We start from the raw sequence: 8,574 nt of genomic DNA on the forward strand, positions 1-8,574 counted from the left end.
TCCTTTGCTTGTTCCGTGCAGCCCTTAGGATATCCTCCTTGATGAGAAAATCCTTCAGGCAGAGGATCACATCTCTGGGTGGTTTGTCATCAGGAGGCTTTGGGCGAAGCGCTCTGTGAATGCGATCACATTTAAAAGCAGAGGAGTCGCACTCTGGGAGCAGTGATTTAAATAAACGAATAACAGCAGGGATAAGTTCAGTCTCCGCTGGCCAGTTCATGCGACTACATAGGAACTGCTCCAGTAAACAGGATTATGAAAAACAAACGGACATCCTAATAAATAGGTTTGTAGAAAAGGGATACAAAAGGAAGGACTTAGTGGCATTAAAACACAAGGTAGGAAATATGGATAGGAATAAACTGATAGATGAAACGGCAAAACAACATAGAAGAACAAAAAACCAAAAAATGGAAGTAGCCTTTTTAACGGGATACAATAGGCAATACAAACATGCGGAAACTATAATTAAAAAATACTGGCCCATTTTACAATCCGATAGGGTCCTTAATTCCATATTGCCTAAAAAACCCGTTTTCATTTACAGGAAAGCACCAACCCTGAGAAATAAACTGGTGCACAACGCAATAGACCCACCAAGAGAGATAAGAATAGGAAAAGGTCTAAAAGGGTTTTACAAATGTGGAAAATGCTTACCCTGTAGAACCAGTAAAAAAACTAACAAAAAAACAACAAAGTTCAGATCAACTGTCAATGACAAAGAGTTTACCATCCGAGAACTCATTACCTGCCACAGTACCCATGTTACCTATGTATTAGAGTGCCCATGTCGGAAGCAGTACGTAGGAAGAACTACTAGAGAGTTACACGTTAGGATTAGGGAACATATTAAAAACATCAAAAAAGGGTTCAACAAACATAGCGTCTCTAGGCATTTCAGAGACTATCATAATAGGGATCCAGCATATATGACATTCTATGCAATAGACAAAATCAAGGGCCATTGGCGAGGCGAAAATAAAAAAACCAAGGTTTCACAAAATGAAACCAAGTGGATATTTTTGCTGGATACCCTACAGCCTATGGGTATGAATATAGACCTCGACCTCAATTGCTTCCTAACCAACTATTAACAGTAACACAAGCATGGGAGACACACAGCATCGCATGAAGCTGCTTTCTAAACAACCAGTAACAGTAACTCTAAAAATGGGAGACATGTAGCACCTTACATCTGGCCTTAGAAGTACATCAGCAACAAACTAGCCCTGTCCCCGAAAAAATGAAGGGAACTGACATCAATCATCTCTATTGAGAAAAGTGCACCAACGATTTCCCAAGATAAAGAGTTAAAAAGTCTTACATACCTTTTAAGTAAGAGTCCTTGTATATACACGTAAAACATGCAAATAGATATGCGCGCATTGTACAACACAGACTTCAAAACCCCTCCCTCTAACATATAACTACAGTATGAGGTCACTGGCCCACACTAGAGGAAATACGCATTCCACAATCAGAAAAAATCCTCCTGATTTCTCCTTTTTTCTCCTTTGCTTCTCCACTTGCTTAACATGTATATATATTAAAAAAATCCTAAGTCTTATTTGACACAGGTTCACATTTACATCCAGCAAGGAACCTAGTACAGACACCTAATATATTTCTTCCAGTTGTACATTACAGAATTGATAACCCAGCATAATAACCAGATATGGATATATAATGTACAAATATAAATAAATTTTAACAGTTGACCTAACATATATAATAAGCCCCCCACATAAACTTTTTCCTCCCTCTTCCCAGAACAACATATGAAAATAAAAATATAAACAAAAATAAAAGATATGCGAAAACAATAATTTACATAGAATACACAGTGTTTTAATTACCAATGGTTTTATCTAAAAAGTTTTATTTCATTTTCATTATTTTTCATTTTTTATGATTTTATTTGTCATGTAATTGTCCATTATAGTGGCTTATATGTCGGCGTTTTTTATATTTGATTTTAGTATAAAGATTCTGGTTTTATTGCATACTAATAGATCTGGTAGAACCTTTTTATAATGTGCGGTATACCTATTACCATACACTTGTTTTTAATCAGCAAATTTGGATTGGGATCATCTTAAAAACGAAACTAAGGTAAATTAGTTGCAAGGGAATTTTTCCTTATGGTCTCCTGTGTCTATAAAAATCATAGGCATAATGGCCGCTGGGATCTGGAGAAGTATGCACACAGAGACAATGAACATGGTCTACTGTCTGCCAAAATCTCAGGCAAAATGGCCGCCGAATAGCTTAAACAAACTGTCCCTCTGTAGCACTAGACCACTAGATATAGGCGGGCTTCGGTCTGCAGAATATAGGCAAAATGGCCGCGGACACACTTCCGGTCCGCGGAACCACAGGAAAATGGACGCCAATCGAGAATTAACAGGGGGACACCGCACACTATATAAGGGTGGGAAGATACAGCATAGGTCACGCTCCCGTAGACGTCCTAACGACGAAACGCGTAGGGCGTGGCCTAAATCTGTGCTTCCCACTATCACCTACTTACCAGCGCTGAGGACTGATCGTGACTTTTTACCACTCCGCTTGATTTGTATTGTGAAATTGTGAGTACCTATTCATTTGTTTAATAAACTTTTTAAAAACGGTTTTATGCTATGGGCACTCCTTCTCTCCTTTTATATGAAACATCATGATCCTGAGTCTGCCAGTGATTGCCGTACAGTGGCGCAAAACTGTAACCGCCTAGTACCCCTGCAGGGGTGAAGTGATCCGGTGAGTGGCTGCACTTTCAGAACAAGGATTTTAAATCATTGAAGGATTACAAGCATCACGTCATTAGCACTAAGATACTGCACAAGATATTGCACAAGATATCACTCTAATAAGAGTATATACACAATAAGGACTTTTTATGACCTTTGACAGCACGTTTTGCACTTTACTAGGAGTAATTCCAATAGATTTCCCACACCTCTCTCCTTACCCCCTTCCCCCCTCCCCTCCCCCTCACCTTCACCCCTTCCCCCCCCCCCCCCCCTCCTGATTCCCCCCCCCCCCTCTTCCCCCTCTCCACCTACACTTTATGCCATTTGGAACACTACCAGCACTATTATATATGGGATTTGAAAATATTATTATATTTATGTGTTTATAGTTTGCTTTTTCTTTTTCATATTTAAAGCTTGTTTACAATTGCACAATCTTCTAAGGATACTACCACTGGATACGTGTACGTTTTGTTCATATTTAGGAATTTACACTCACACGCCTTGCTTTGAATTAGAGACATACAGCGTAGGCAGGGAATTATTATCTAGTTAAAGGAACAGCGCCAGACCCTTCTACCACACTAACCAATCCAGCTGTCCCCATTTATGGTGATTGCTTGTTGGGCGGCAGCAGTTCCACAAATTTCACCAATAGATTTTTATTTCCACTGCGCGGGTTTAACATCCTTTCTAATGGCACCATGTTGGTACAGACATTGCAAAAGGCTTCTCTGTGCCTATTGCAATTAGCAGTGTCAATCGAAGGGATGGGGGGAAAAGCTGCTACCTGGTCATGAGTCTTTATCCTGCCTTATCCTTTCTCTGGCTAAAAGTCTTTTTCCAGGAGTAATCTACCATAGGAAAACATGTTGATGTTGTTACAGTGTAAGTTGCATTCAGCACTCTGCTAGTAAAAGCTAATAAATAGTGACCTGCCATTACTCTCAGCCATTAAACAGTATCTCCACTTTCATGGGGAAAAAATAGCAAATAATTGAAAAAAAATAGCATAGCATATACAAGTCATATTGTAATTTGAATGTTAAAAATGACCTTTCCTTTTTCAACCTAAAATGCTGTCATTTTTAAAGCAATATGGCAATCTGGTGGCATTGTGTACACCACTGGTGTACCAAACGGCACCAGAAATGTCATTTTCTGCTTGTGTGATAGGCTCACTGTTTTTCTCCAAATGAACAAGTGTAGGGCCCTCTGGATAACAGGACTGACCAGAGATAATGTCCCCAGTGTGGAATAGATGCAAGTCAGACAAACAGATGTCTCAGAACCAGGGTCGTCTTTAATATTGATTGGACCCTGGGCAAACATTTTCTTGCCCCCCACCGCCACTCCCTCCATGCAATTTTTGTTCTCCACCTGCTCTGAGACATACAAAAAATAGCAGTTTACTGAATCAGATCAGGCAGTGATTGCGATTGGTTGCCAGAGATTACAGTGTATCATTACCGATCACTGACTGGCTGCTAGAGGTTACAGCACACATTATGGCTTACTGATTATTTACTAGAGATTACAGCACATGACTTCTGCTTGTTGATTGGTTGCTAGAGATTACTGTACATCACAACTGCTCACTGGTTGCTAGAGGTTACTGGACATCCTTACCACTTACTAATTGGTTGCTAGAGGTTACTGCACATTATTACTGGTCATTGATTGGTTGCTAGAGGTTACTGCATATCCTTACCACTCATTGATTGCAAGAGGTTAGTGCACATCATTACTGCTCACTGATTGATTGCTAAAGGTTACAGCACATCATCTCCTCACTGCCTGCACACCATGAACTCAGAAGGTGAGGGGACCCATAAATAGACAGAAAATGCTTAGGGATCCTAGGACTCCTGGAATCAGTGCAAATGCTGGGGGATAATGGGATCAGTGGCAGTGGTGGGGGGATGGGATTAGTTAGGAGGCAGTACACTATGGTTAATTCTGAATCACGCAGAGCAAAGCTGGAAATCTGTGGCAAGTATATAGCAGTGGATTCTACACTGACTACTAATGTAATGCTGAATTTACAATGACCACCAACGCGAGGGGGGATTTACACTGGCCACCAACATGAGGGGGAATTTGCAACTGACCATGATGTAAAGGATGATTTTACGCCACCCCCCAATATAAAGAGGGATTTCTACACTGACACCAATGTAATAGGAGCATTTACACCAACCACCAGTGTAAAGGGGAATATATAATGACCTCCATGTAAGGGGGAATTTATACTGACAACCATTGTCGGGGAGATTTGTACTGACCACCAATGTAAAGTGACAGTTCTACACTGACCACCAATGTTGGGGGAGATTTACACGGACCACCAGTGTAAGGGCAATTTTGCACTTACCACCAACGTAAAGGGAAATATACACTGATCACCAATGTAGTGAAGAATTTACACTGACAATCCAATGTAATGGGAGATTTTACATCAACAACCAATAAAGGGGGATTTCTACACTGGCCACCAATGTAAGGGGGACTTACACTCACCACCAATTTAAAAGGGTTTTTTTTTTTTTCTTGATGGAGTTTCTACACTGGCCACCAATGTAAAGAGGGATTTACACTGTCCACCAATGTAAGGGAGACCTACGCACTGGCCACTAATCTGAATGAAAGGATTGTACACCAAGCCCCAATGTAATGAGACGATTTACACTGACCACCAATGTAACCGAGATATTTAGCCTGCGTTCACATTTGTGTGTGCCGGGAACACATGCAAAATCACTTTCCTGACACCACAGAAACGTGCTACCCTTTAGCAAATACACAGCAGCACCATTAATTGTTTGACACCCTCATGGATCTGCTGAGATGTACGTATTCACATGCACCTAAATTCACAGTGCTGTGGCACCATGTCATTTTGAAAAAGGGTTCCACCCTATATTTGCTTGCCTTTTGCAGAACAGGCTGATGTTAGGCTTAATGAGCACAGTTGTAGGCAGGACTTTCAAGCGTGCCCCTTTACCCCCCCCCCCCCCCAGTGGGCAGCATTCAGCAGAAGTGATGGTGGATATAACCTCAGGGGGCATGATATACATATGACTGCCATCTCTATTTACATACCAATGCGCCGGTCCGCTCTTTCTTCAGAGCAGAAACAGGTAGGACTCTGCTACAAAGTTTGTTAAAATCCTTTGACACATTGATCACCCAGAAAAAGACTCAGTCTTTTTTGGGTATGAGTCCATCAGCATGGCTTGACTTGGCAATATTTGCCCACTCTTCTTTGCAAAAACACTCCAAATCTGTCAGATTGTGAGGGCATCTCCCTGTGCACAGCCCTCTTCAGATCACTCCACAAATTTTCATTCGGATTCAGGTCTGGGCTCTGGAATCTTCTTCTGCTGAAACCATTCCTTTGTTGATTTGGATGTATGCTTTGGGTTGTTGTCATGCTGAAAGAAGTTCCTCTTCATGTTCAACTTTCTAGCAGAAGCCTGAAGGTTTTGTGCCAATATTGACTGGTATTTGGAACTGTATATAATTCCCTCTACCTTGACTAAGGCCCCTGTTCCAGCTGAAGAAAAACAGCCCAAAGCAATGATGCTGCCACCACCGTGCTTCACTGTGGGTATTATGTTCTTTTGGTGATGTGCAGTGTTGTTTTTGCGCCAAACATCTTTTGGAATTATGGCCAAAAAGTTCAACCTTGTTTTCACCAGACCATATAATGAGGGAAAAAAGTATTTGATCCCCTGCTGATTTTGTATGCTTGCCCACTGTCAAAGAAATGATCAGTCTATAATTTTAATGATAGGTTTATTTTAACAGTGAGTGACAGATAAGTAACAAAAATATCCATAAAAACGCATCTCAAAAAAGTTATAAATTGATTTGCATTTTAATGAGTAAAATAAGTATTTGATCCCCTATCAATCAGCAAAATTTCTGGCTTCTAGGTGTCTTCTATACAGGTAACAAGCTGAGATCTCTTAACATGAGTGCTCCTAATCTCAGCTTGTTACCGGTATAAAAGACACCTGTCCACAGAAGCAATCATATTCCAATCTCTTCACCATGGCCACGACCAAAGAACTGTCCAAGGATGTCAGGGACAAGATTGTAGACCTACACAAGGCTGGAATGGGTTACAAGACCATCGCCAAGCAGCTTGGTGAGAGGATGACAACAGTTGGTGCGATTATTCCCAAATGGAAGAAACACAAAATAATTGTCAATCTCCCTCGGTCTGGGGTTCCATGCAAGGTCTCACCTCATGGAGTTTCAATGATCATGAGCACGTTGAGTAATAAGCCAAGAACTACACAGGATAATCTTGTCAATGATCTCAAGGCAGCTGGGACCGTAGTCACCAAGAAAACAATTGGTTACACGCTACGCCGTGAAGGACTGAAATCCTGCAGTGCCTGCAAGGTCCCCCTGCCCAGGAAAGCGCAAGTACAGGCCCATTTGAAATTTGCTAATGAACATCTGAATGATTCAGAGGGAGAACTGGCTAAAAGTGTTGTGGTCTGATGAGACCAAAATCAAGCTCTTTGGCATCAACTCAACTCACCGTTTTTGGAGGAGGAGGAATGCTGCCAATGACCCCAAGAACACCATCCCCACCATCAAACAAGGAGGTGGAAACATTATGCTTTGAGGGGGTTTTTCTGCTAAGGGGACAGGACAACTTCACTGCATCAATGGGACGATGGACTTGTCCATGTACCGCCAAATCTTGGGTGAGAACCTCCTTTCCTCTGCCAGGGCATTGAAAATGGGTCGTGGATGGGTATTCCAGCATGACAATGACCCAAAACACACGGCCAAGGCAGCAAAGGAGTGGCTCAAGAGGAAACACATTAAGGTACTGGTGTGGCCTAGCCAGTCTCCAGACCTTAATCCCATAGAAAATATGTGGAGGGAGCTGAAGGTTCGAGTTATCAAACATCAGCCTTGCAATCTTAAAGACTTGGAGAGGATCTGCAAAGAGGAGTGGGACAAAATCCCTCCTGAGATTTGTGCAAACCTGGTGGCCAACATCAAGAAACGTCTGACCTTTGTGATTGTCAACAAGAGTTTTGCCACCAAGTACAAAGTCATGTTTTGTGAAGGGGTCAAATACTTATTTCACTTATTAAAATGCAAATCAATGTATAACCTTTTTTGTAATGCGTTTTTTTTATGGATTTTTTTGTTGTTCTGTCTCTCACTGTTAAAATAAACCTACCATTAAAGCGGAAGTAAACCCATCCATAAAACTGCTTCATTTCCGGCACATGCCGGAAATGTAACACTCCCATTGGATGTGCTCTCAACAAAACTGTCAAGCCATCCAATGGCTGGTGTCATAACTGATCACATGTGCAGCATCATGGCAGTTGTAGATTAACCAGTTGCCGACCGCCGCACGAACATATACGTCCTCAGAGCGGCACGGGCAGGCAAAAGGACTTACAGGTACGTCCTTGCCTGCCCGTGGGTGGGGGGTCCGATCGGACCCCCCCCGGTGCCTGCGGCGGTCGGCAAATCTCCCCCGGCGATCGGTGGTGAGGGGGAGGCCATCCATTCGTGGCCCCCCCCTCGCGATCGCTCCCAGCCAATGGGATCATTTCCCTGCCTCTGTATTGTACACAGAGGCAGAGGAAATGATGTCATCTATCCTCGGCTCGGTATTTTCCGTTCCGGCGCCGAGGAGAGAAGACTGTACTGTGAGTTACACAAACACACACACACAGTAGAACATGCCAGGCACACATTACACCCCCGATCGCCCCCCGATCCCCCCCCAATCACCCCCCCCCCCCTGTCACAAACTGACACCAAGCAGTTTTTTTTTTTT

At 42.4% G+C, this 8,574-nt stretch overlaps 1 pseudogene; it reads left to right on the forward strand.

Annotated features, from left to right (window-relative positions):
* The first annotated feature begins 218 nt into the window (after nt 1–218).
* LOC141111739 (F-box/LRR-repeat protein 8-like) overlaps nt 219–8,574 on the forward strand; it is a 24,842-nt pseudogene continuing 16,486 nt past the window's right edge.

The sequence above is a fragment of the Aquarana catesbeiana genome, linkage group LG11 (genome assembly GCF_042186555.1).
Source record: "Aquarana catesbeiana isolate 2022-GZ linkage group LG11, ASM4218655v1, whole genome shotgun sequence".
NCBI classification, from domain to species: Eukaryota; Metazoa; Chordata; class Amphibia; order Anura; family Ranidae; genus Aquarana; species Aquarana catesbeiana.